This window comes from Myotis brandtii, unplaced genomic scaffold (genome assembly GCF_000412655.1).
Source record: "Myotis brandtii unplaced genomic scaffold, ASM41265v1 scaffold708, whole genome shotgun sequence".
In the NCBI taxonomy this organism is placed as follows: domain Eukaryota; kingdom Metazoa; phylum Chordata; class Mammalia; order Chiroptera; family Vespertilionidae; genus Myotis; species Myotis brandtii.
The window spans coordinates 828,176-837,091 of NW_005370777.1; the positions used below are offsets into that span (position 1 = coordinate 828,176).

General features: G+C 41.0%; 1 protein-coding gene across 5 annotated transcripts in view; it reads left to right on the forward strand.

Annotated features, from left to right (window-relative positions):
• UHRF1BP1L (UHRF1 binding protein 1-like) overlaps positions 1-8,916 on the forward strand; it is a 79,338-nt gene that overhangs the window by 767 nt on the left and 69,655 nt on the right. Inside the window, exon 1 of one of the 5 annotated variants that reach the window (XM_014530036.1) lies at positions 8,181-8,263. The exons of the other annotated variants lie outside the window; for them this stretch is intronic. The gene's annotated coding sequence lies outside the window, so the exon portion shown is untranslated. Of the gene's footprint in view, positions 1-8,180; positions 8,264-8,916 lie in introns of those variants that run through there. 5 annotated transcript variants of the gene reach the window in all.

Consider the following 8,916-nt stretch of genomic DNA (forward strand, 5'->3'; position numbering starts at 1 on the left):
AGCGGGTCCGTTAACCGCGGGCGCCCGGCGCAGCCAGGACTCTCAGGGCCGAGGCTCGTCTTCTCCGGGAAACGTTAACCTTGTTATTGTTCCGCTCCGATGCCGTAGCGGGTGTGCCCGTTTGCACAGTTCGGATTTGCTGTAGGGAAACAGCCAGAGTTCCCAGCTTTGACAACAAGCTCTTTCTGGAGGCGTTTCGCCCCACGTCGTTCTTACAGAAGAGTTTTTTTTGCTTTTTAAAAACCCGAGACCCGTAAATGTCACGGAGTGTCAGCCAGCATCTGTGGCCATAAACCCAAGACTTGTCGTTCTTTCCATTTCATAAGCGGGTTTAGTCGGAAACATGACTCAGTCACGCTGGCAGTTTGTTGCTTCTGGCTTCTCCATACTTGTCTCCAGACGGAGGCTGAATGTGGGATCTGGTGTCCAAGTTGTTAACCGCGAACCCGAAGCGCTTGGTTAGGATCCTTTTCTCCGTTGTCTGTAACTTAGTGATTACTTTGAGCTCATTGTAGGGAAAGGCGTGGGTACGACGACTTGATTCTACAAATCGTGATATACCACAGGTTATATGTAGGGGCACAACGATATTTCTGTGATTCAGCAAATCTTTTCCTTGTCACATTAAATAAGATATGTTTTTTTAAAGTAACAAATTATAGTAGCGTTTATGAATATACATTTCTCAATATTACCACTAATTAAAAAGTTTCTTTTAAAATTGTACGTTTGGCCCATATGAACAACTTATTTTGGAAGAAGGTTTTAACTTTCATTGATTAGTTAGGTAATGTCTGACTTATCAGATGTCCTTCAGCCTCTCTTATACTTCCATCCACAAGAATATTCAGAGCTACAGAAAAATGATTTCAGTTCTCTTTTCTCACCCTCCCAAGGGTGTTAGTACGCAGTTCCATTCTAGATGCAAGGGAGGAAAGTTCACTCAATCAGGGAGTGCCTTAAGAGTTTCATTCTCTTGCAGAACAGTTGAGAAGGGCTCTTAAAAAATTAATAGCCAAGATAATGGCTTACTTCACAAAATAGACAACACCCACATATTCATTATTTGTATGATCTCTAATATCTGTGTTGTAAATAATAGTGAGGATTTTTTTTTTCTCAGAGATGAGTTTTTGAAACACGTGAGTTTTTATTTCATATTTCAAAACAACTTAGGTGACTGAAGAATAGCAAATTTATATTCTTGGATAATATTACTGGTACTGCTGTCATCATTATGTTATTTATAAATCTAAAGGATGATAATAGATAAAATAAGATGATAAATAATAGTTATTTAAGTAGTGATGAACTTTGAAATTACCTGGGTCAAGCTTAATTTTACAAATTATCTGGCAATGAAGATGTCACTATATTGATGTGATTATCTGGCATACAGTTCAATACAGTTTAACAGCAAATGCTTAAAACACATTACCTTCCAATAATAGACATTTCATACAGCCCGTGCTTGCAACCATGGCACCTTCTCCAAGGAGGCCTTTTCTATAGCATTCATCCTTATCTGTCATGCTATATCTTTGCTGTTTGTCTGTCTTCTGCACTTGAATACAAACTCCATGACGGCAGGGATTTTTGTTTTGAGTCTAGCGTAATGTACACTCAACAACTCTTTTTTAAAAATCCTCACCAAGGATATGCTTTTTATTGATTTAAGAGTGAGGAAGGGAAAGAGAGAGAGAAAGAGAGAGAGAGAGAGAGAGAGAAACATAAATATCAATTGGTTGCCTCCTGTAGGTACCCCAACTGGGGGAACCCAGGTATGTGCCCTGACCCAGAAACAAAGCCACCATCCTTCCATGCATCCCACGATGCTCCAACCAATTGAGCCACACTGGCCAGGGCAACAACTATTTTTTGAATGAATGGATGAATGGCACCAATCAACCAATCAACTGACTCTCCCTCACATTGCCTTTTTATTTTTATTTTTTAAACTGAGGCAAAACTCTATGCCACCAATGTTATGGTACTTTACCTTGGTTTTTAGGAAGCAACAGGTAATTGAATCATTGAATAAATGTGATGTTTATGGTGTCCTAGAAAGGCAGGACTAGGAAAGTGACTCTTCATATATAGGGTGTCTTCCAATAAGGAAGAAGGTGATCTGGGAACCAACAGGAGAAAGATGATGCTTACTCTGAGCCTTGAGATTGAAGTATGGTGAAATTATAAGCTCAAAACCAGTCTTACCTTAATAGAGGCACACGAGAAACTGGCTTTGAGTAAATGCTGAACTATTTGAGATGTTTAAATCTATACACTTGTTCCTTGCCTAATTGTTTATTTCTGTCCTAAGCATGTTTGTATACTTGGAGCTGATCTGAAACTGACAGATACGGGGCTGGGAGAGAAGGTGGGGGGGAGAGAGAGAAAGAGAGAGAGAGAGAGAGAGAGAGAGAGAGAATGCCATTTGTGTATGTGGGGGGGGGGGGGTTGGAGTCCTTAAGTTTTAAGAGAAGTGAAACAGGAAGTCTTTGAAGGAGAAATTACTCCGATCTTTCAGACTGTAATTGGCACAAAATATGCTTTGGAAGCTTTCCTAGGGGTGTCCTTTTTCACAAGGGAATGGAAAGTTCTAAAGAAAGTTATAACAAGTATCAGAAAGGAAATAAGAGCAGGAGCTACCTTTCAGCTCAAGGCCTCATTATCTTTTATTGTGTATGTAAGTGAGTGCTTGAGCAAAGGCGAGAGGTAGGGGGAGAGAAGCTGGAAGATGGGGTATATTTAAGCCAAGACCTAAAAAGGGGTAGGGATGATTCAGATACAAATGCTTCCCTTTCCCCTCTGGCTCCAGGCACACTGTAATGGGCACAAGGTTTACTGGTGAGTGGGAGTTGGCAGGACAGACATACACTGCACCTGAGTGGAGCCTTTGTATAGTTCTCAACCAGAGGTGATTTTGCCCCTCTGGGGAAATTTGGCAATGTCTGGAGACATTTCTAAATGTCACAACTGGGGCATTGGGAAGGGGGGTTGGCTAAGGGTACTAACGTCTATGGGTTAAAGGCCAGGTATGCTATTAAACATCCTACAATGCTAGTTTTGAGGTTGAGAAACTGGTTTAAATTGTACACATGTGTGTCAGGTGATTCAACTAGAGTTACTGTGCTAGTGAAAGTTATTTTTTCTGTAAACAACAAAACCTTGCTCTGTTTAACTTAGGTAAAAAGTTAAATGTAACCAAAAGCTGTTGAGGTAGGTCACGGAATAAGGGGAAGGTCAAGAACTAGCCAGCTCCTGGAACCTCATGAAAGAGATCTTGGACTTCAGCACTGTTGACATTTTGGACAAGATAATTATTGTGAAGGGCTGCTCTGAACATTGTAGAATGTTGAGCAATATATCTAATATCCACCCACTAGATGCCCATAGCCTCCCCCACAGTCTTGACAATGAAAAATGTCTCCACACATTGCTAAATGTCCCCTGGGGGCAAAAAGGCTCTTGGTTGAGAACCACTGCTTTGGGGTGCTATCCCATCTCTCACAACTCCCAATCTGTGATCTTTCCTGTCAAGTTTCAGATTCCTGGGAGAGAGAATCTGTATGGCTCAGCTCTATTTATCCATTGGTCAGTTAGCAATGGCAAAGAATTATAGGTACAGTAAAGATATGGTCATGGGAAGAACTAGTATTTTGAGTCTGGCTTGTTGTCTTTAATAGGCACTGCACTAAATTACATGACAAAGGGCCTCAAATTTAACTTCATCCCAGGAGGTGACTTAATAAGGAATTCCAGACAAAAGAAGGACATGATCATTAAAGAAGCCTGTTTATCAGTTTGGTTTCTGAAGTCCAGGGGTTCAGGAGCAGTTGTCTGGGGTGGAAATAAAGAATCTGCAGAGGATCTCTGGTTAATTTAAATAGAATAGAAATGTATTGGAAGGATGTCAGTATCTCACAGAATTTATGGGAAAGTTAGAGAACCAGATTTGGAAAGGGACTGGATCCAGGCTAGCTCCAAGCATCTAGGTAGGAGAAACTACCTGACATCTCTACAAGACATGTTTCCTGAACTAAGGGAAAGGAACAAGTAGAAAGGGAGGGTGGCCTGACAAGATTGCTGAGTATTTGGAATATATGTTAAAGAGATTAGGAAGGGTTGAGTATTTGGCAGAATATTGTGACGGATTGGCAAAGTAATAGAGTTTAGATTGCCTCACAATGTATTGATGGGCTGGTTTAGGTTGCATAAGAAAGGAAGGAAGGAGGAGGGCAGCAGCTGATAGCCTGTTGAGAAAAGGAAAGAACCGTCCAAGGGTTGGAGATTTTATCTAGGTGGAAGAGCAGTTGAGAAAAACAAATAAAAGAACTGGAAGATTTGGAGGTTTTGTCTGAAAGGGTTATGTTAAAGTTCAAGATTTTAGAGGTGGAATGGGCCTAATTTAGTACATGGTTTCAGATAATTAATTGCTGTGGAAATTAATTGCTGAAGAAGTTAAGGTGCATGTAATTGGAGATGAATACTGTTAAATCTATAATCGTTCCTCTGGACATTCTTAAAAGGAAATACAACATAGATTATTTAGACTGTCAAATTATTTTCTTTAATGATAATTTTATATAATTATTGATAGGCTAATTATTTACATCTTCCACTTTTATGGCAAAGCTCAATAATTTTTGAAAGTTTATGTATACTAGGTCTTGAGTACTTGGTATTAGAGATACAAAGATGGGTAAGATATGGTCTCAGTTCTTGGAAAACTTCAGTAATTCTCATTCTGGCACAATAAGCATAACTAAATGTAACCTATTTATAGACTATACTGCCATTGAAATTAATGAGATTTGTTTTACTTGGATTAGGCAACTGGGAAAACTTGAGTTAATGTTCCCTTTTAGGATTAATAAATGTACCTTTATAAATTTAGGGATTATTTTTAAAAGTTTTTGTGAGAGAGAGGAAGGTAGAGGGAGAGAGAAACACCAATGTGAGAGCCAGACATCCACTGGCTGCCTCCCCGCTACCAGGGAATCAACCCTGAGGCATGTGCCCTGACTGGGAATTGAACCAGCAACCTTTCAGTGCATAGGACGATGCCCAACCAATTGAACCACACTGGCCAGGGCTAAATTTGGGGATTTTTTTTTTTTTTACTATATTTTTATTGATTTCAGAGAGGAAGAGAGAGGGAAATATAGAAACTTCAATGATGAGAATCACCGATCAACCGCCTCCTGCACACCTCCTATTGGGGATCGAGCGAGTATCCCAGGCATGTGCCCTTGATCGGAATCGAACCCAGGACCCTTCAGTCTGCAGGTGGATGCTCTATCCCCTGAGCCAAACCAGCTAGGGCTAAATTTGGGGATTTTTAAGGTAACTTTTAGTTACTTAAATTGACAGTATTCTTTTTGTTTTTTTAAAAAATGTTCTTTTATTGATGAGAGAGAGAGAGAGAGAGAGATAACAAGATAAAGAGGTATCAATAGGTTGCCTCCTGTACTTGCCCCTACCAGGGATTGAGCCCAAAACTTGGGTATGCGCCCTGATTGGCACTCAAACATATGACCCTTCAGGTGCACAGGTCAAGGACACTCCAACCAACTGATCCACATTGGCCAGGGCAATGGAGTTTACATTTTAATCAGAGGATGCCGATAATAAATAAGTAAGTGAAGTACATTTTATCAGTTTGTGGTATGTGCTGGGGTTGGGGGTGGGGCAGGAAAGGGGATAAGAAGTGCGTGGAGGTAGGGATGGGGTTTACAGTTTTAAATCTGTTGATTCTAGAGAAGAGATCTGAAAGAGGTGGAAGCAAATGCAAAGATCCAGAAGTGGAAGCTTGCTTGTTATTTTGATATCTATCTAGGCCAGGAATACAGGTGACGGGTGACGTGGAGTGAGGAGAGGAAGATGGAATCAAAGTCCAGGTCTTGTGGGGCCTTGTAATGAGTTGGCTTTTAACTGAGTGAGATTGGAATCCACTGGAAAGCTTGGAACCAAGGATCGCTCTGCACCCAAGTGGAAAAAAAGTAATGGAGGGCAAGGGCAGATGGGAGCTCAGTTAGTGTTAGCTCTCCAGATGAGAAAGACACTGGCTTGGACCTGGTGGATGCAGTGAAGTTGTTGAGATATCAGGTTTTAGATGTATTTTGAAGGTAGAACTACAGGATTTTGTTGACATAAAATGTGATTGAGAAAGAAAAAGAGCAGTCATGGATGACTCAGGAGTTTTTGACATAAGCAGCTGACAAGGTGGAGTTGCTGTTCACTAAGTTGGAGGACACAGGCTTATGGAAGAAGATCAGGAGTTTGAACACATTAATTTGGATACCTTTCAGTTATCTATGAAGATCCCTTTTATTTGTGAACTAATTTACACTACGTGTTTTAGTATGGCAACAATGTTTTTTGTGTGGTTATCCTTTGGTTTATGCAATACAGAATTTTAAGGGTGGGTTATTTATTTATTTATTTTGGCTATTAACTGCATTATATAGAAGTATCTGAAAGCGAGCAGGTGCCTGTTTATTTCACATTAATTTTCACATAAAAACAGATTGATTCTTGCAAAAGTTACTTTCAGGAGATTAATTTGAAAACTTTAGGTGAAGAGGGGATGGATGCTTGGTCCACTGAATGTTGTAATATCACCATTCTAGAATCAGAAGGGATTTGTTGCAGTCTGTGAGAAGGTAATTATTAAAACACTAGAGGCCTGGTGCATGAAATTCGTGCCCAGGTGGGGTCCCTTGGCCTGGCCGGCAATTAGGGCTGGCCGGAGCCTTCCTCCCTTGATCCTCCTCCTGCTGGCCCCACCTTCCTGCCAGTTGCCAGCTGCCCGCCAGGGCCTGCTGGAGAGGGGAAGGGACCACAGGAGGTTGGCTGAAATGGGGAGGGACCAGGGGAGGTTGGCCAGCCACAGGAGGTTGGCTGTGGGAGCGCACTGACCACCAGGAGGCAGCTCCTATGTTGAGCGCCTGCCCCCTGGTGGTCAATGTGCATCATAGCGACCGGTCGTTCCGGTGTTCCGGTCACTTAGGCTTTTATATATATAGATTGAAATGTGTCATCTGCCTAAGGTTTGGTGTTCCGGTCACTTAGGCTTTTATATATATATATAGATTGAAATGTGTCATCTGCCTAAGGTTAAAGTTTGACAGGTGTTGAGTGGTTGTGTCACTGATCCAGCACCTTTTTAATTTGATTTTTCTATGCTGCCTGCTCAGGCCGTTGTTCCCACCTAATAGTTTGATTTTCTTTTACTCCATTTTCAGCATTTCTTTTAGTACTCTCATGGTGTTTCACCATACTGCTGCAATATCCCTTAGGAGATTCTTTTATAACTTGGGAATTCTTTGACTCAACAGTTCTTTGAAGTTGTGGAAGCATAATTTCTGCTGGGGCTGACAAGCAGCCCCTGAACGATGGATGAACAGATTACTCAGACACAGTTTGACTGTGCAAGAGAGGGCTAAGGGGCCCCTGGCTTTAGTAGCCAGAACAGCCTCTATTGCCTGCCTTGTTACACTTTTCTTGGAATTTTTATCTTTAGATACAATCAGTAGGGTGAGTAATCTTGGGAGGACACATGTTTATATTGTCCTCTAGGCAGGGGCATCCAGGGATTAAGCATAAGGATTCCAGTAAACACCCGGAGGTCTGCATATGCACAGGCTTGTTTGGAAAGTCAAGGAATAATTAGGGTCGCCACCTTCGACACTTCCCTAAGTTGGAATTCCGATAAACAGGGCAGGTGGCCTTCCACACACTTCCATTTTATCAGAATGTCCTCCTTACAAACTTTCCAACCAAGTCTCTTATGCTCCCCAACAAATTTCTCCACCATTTCTTTTTACTTGCATAATTTTTTTGCAATATTTCTTGTTAATAAATTGCACTTTACCTTAATACTACAGTTTCCAGTGTAAATATTTTCCGAATAAGTTGACCTCTTATCAGTTATACATACATGTTTTAAATTCTGCATGTTATAATATTTAGGATGAGTAATTTAATATTTCTATTTAATATTGGTATTTAGTCCGTTGATATTAATGATTGGAGCTCAGATTGAATGTAAGTTACAAATAGAAGATTTAATGACTATTTCTATGAGTGAAATATGAACAGTTATATCAAGACCAAGTTATTAAAACAAAATTGAGAGCTGAAGCAAATATGATTCAGGATATAGTAATTTATTGTTTGATTTTTTCAGGAATTAGATTTACTACTGGTCTGTCTGATAATTCACTGACTTATTTTGAGACTTCTCCCAGACAAAATGAATGTAGTGTATTAATTTTTAATTCCATATTAGTCTGTCTTTTAAGGCTTAATTTTATGTATATATACTTTTTCTACCCCAAAATACTATTAATAGAGGCATTATCTGGCTTGTTTTGTCCCTACTCTATTAGCATCAAGTGTTGTTTTTGTCTGCTGTTGTGTATTTGTAAACCTTTTGTAATTTTATTGTTAGGAATTAATATTTAGGGATAAATGTAGTAAGTACCAGAAAATTTAGAGATATTAAAATTTGGTAACAGTATGTTTTTAGATATTAAATTGGGTTTCTGCTCCAAATTTTTCTTCTGCTCTGATGCTTTATATATAAACTAGAGGCCCAGTGCACAAAAATTTGGCCTGCTCCGTGACAGAGGGCAGGCCCAATCCCTAGGTGCAGCCACTGGTTGGGCTCAGAGCAGGGCTGATTGGGGAGTTGGGGCGCCGCCGCCTGTCATGCACAGAGCAGGGCAGATCGGGAGGTTGGGGTGCTGCTCCCTGTCACTCACAGAGCAGGGCCCATCAGGGGGTTGGGAAGCTCCCCCCTGTCACACACACAGCAGGGCCGATCAGGGGGTTGAGGAGCTCCCCCCTGTCACGCACAGAGCAGGGACCATCAGGGGGTTGGGGAGCTCCCCCCTGTCACGCACAGAGCAG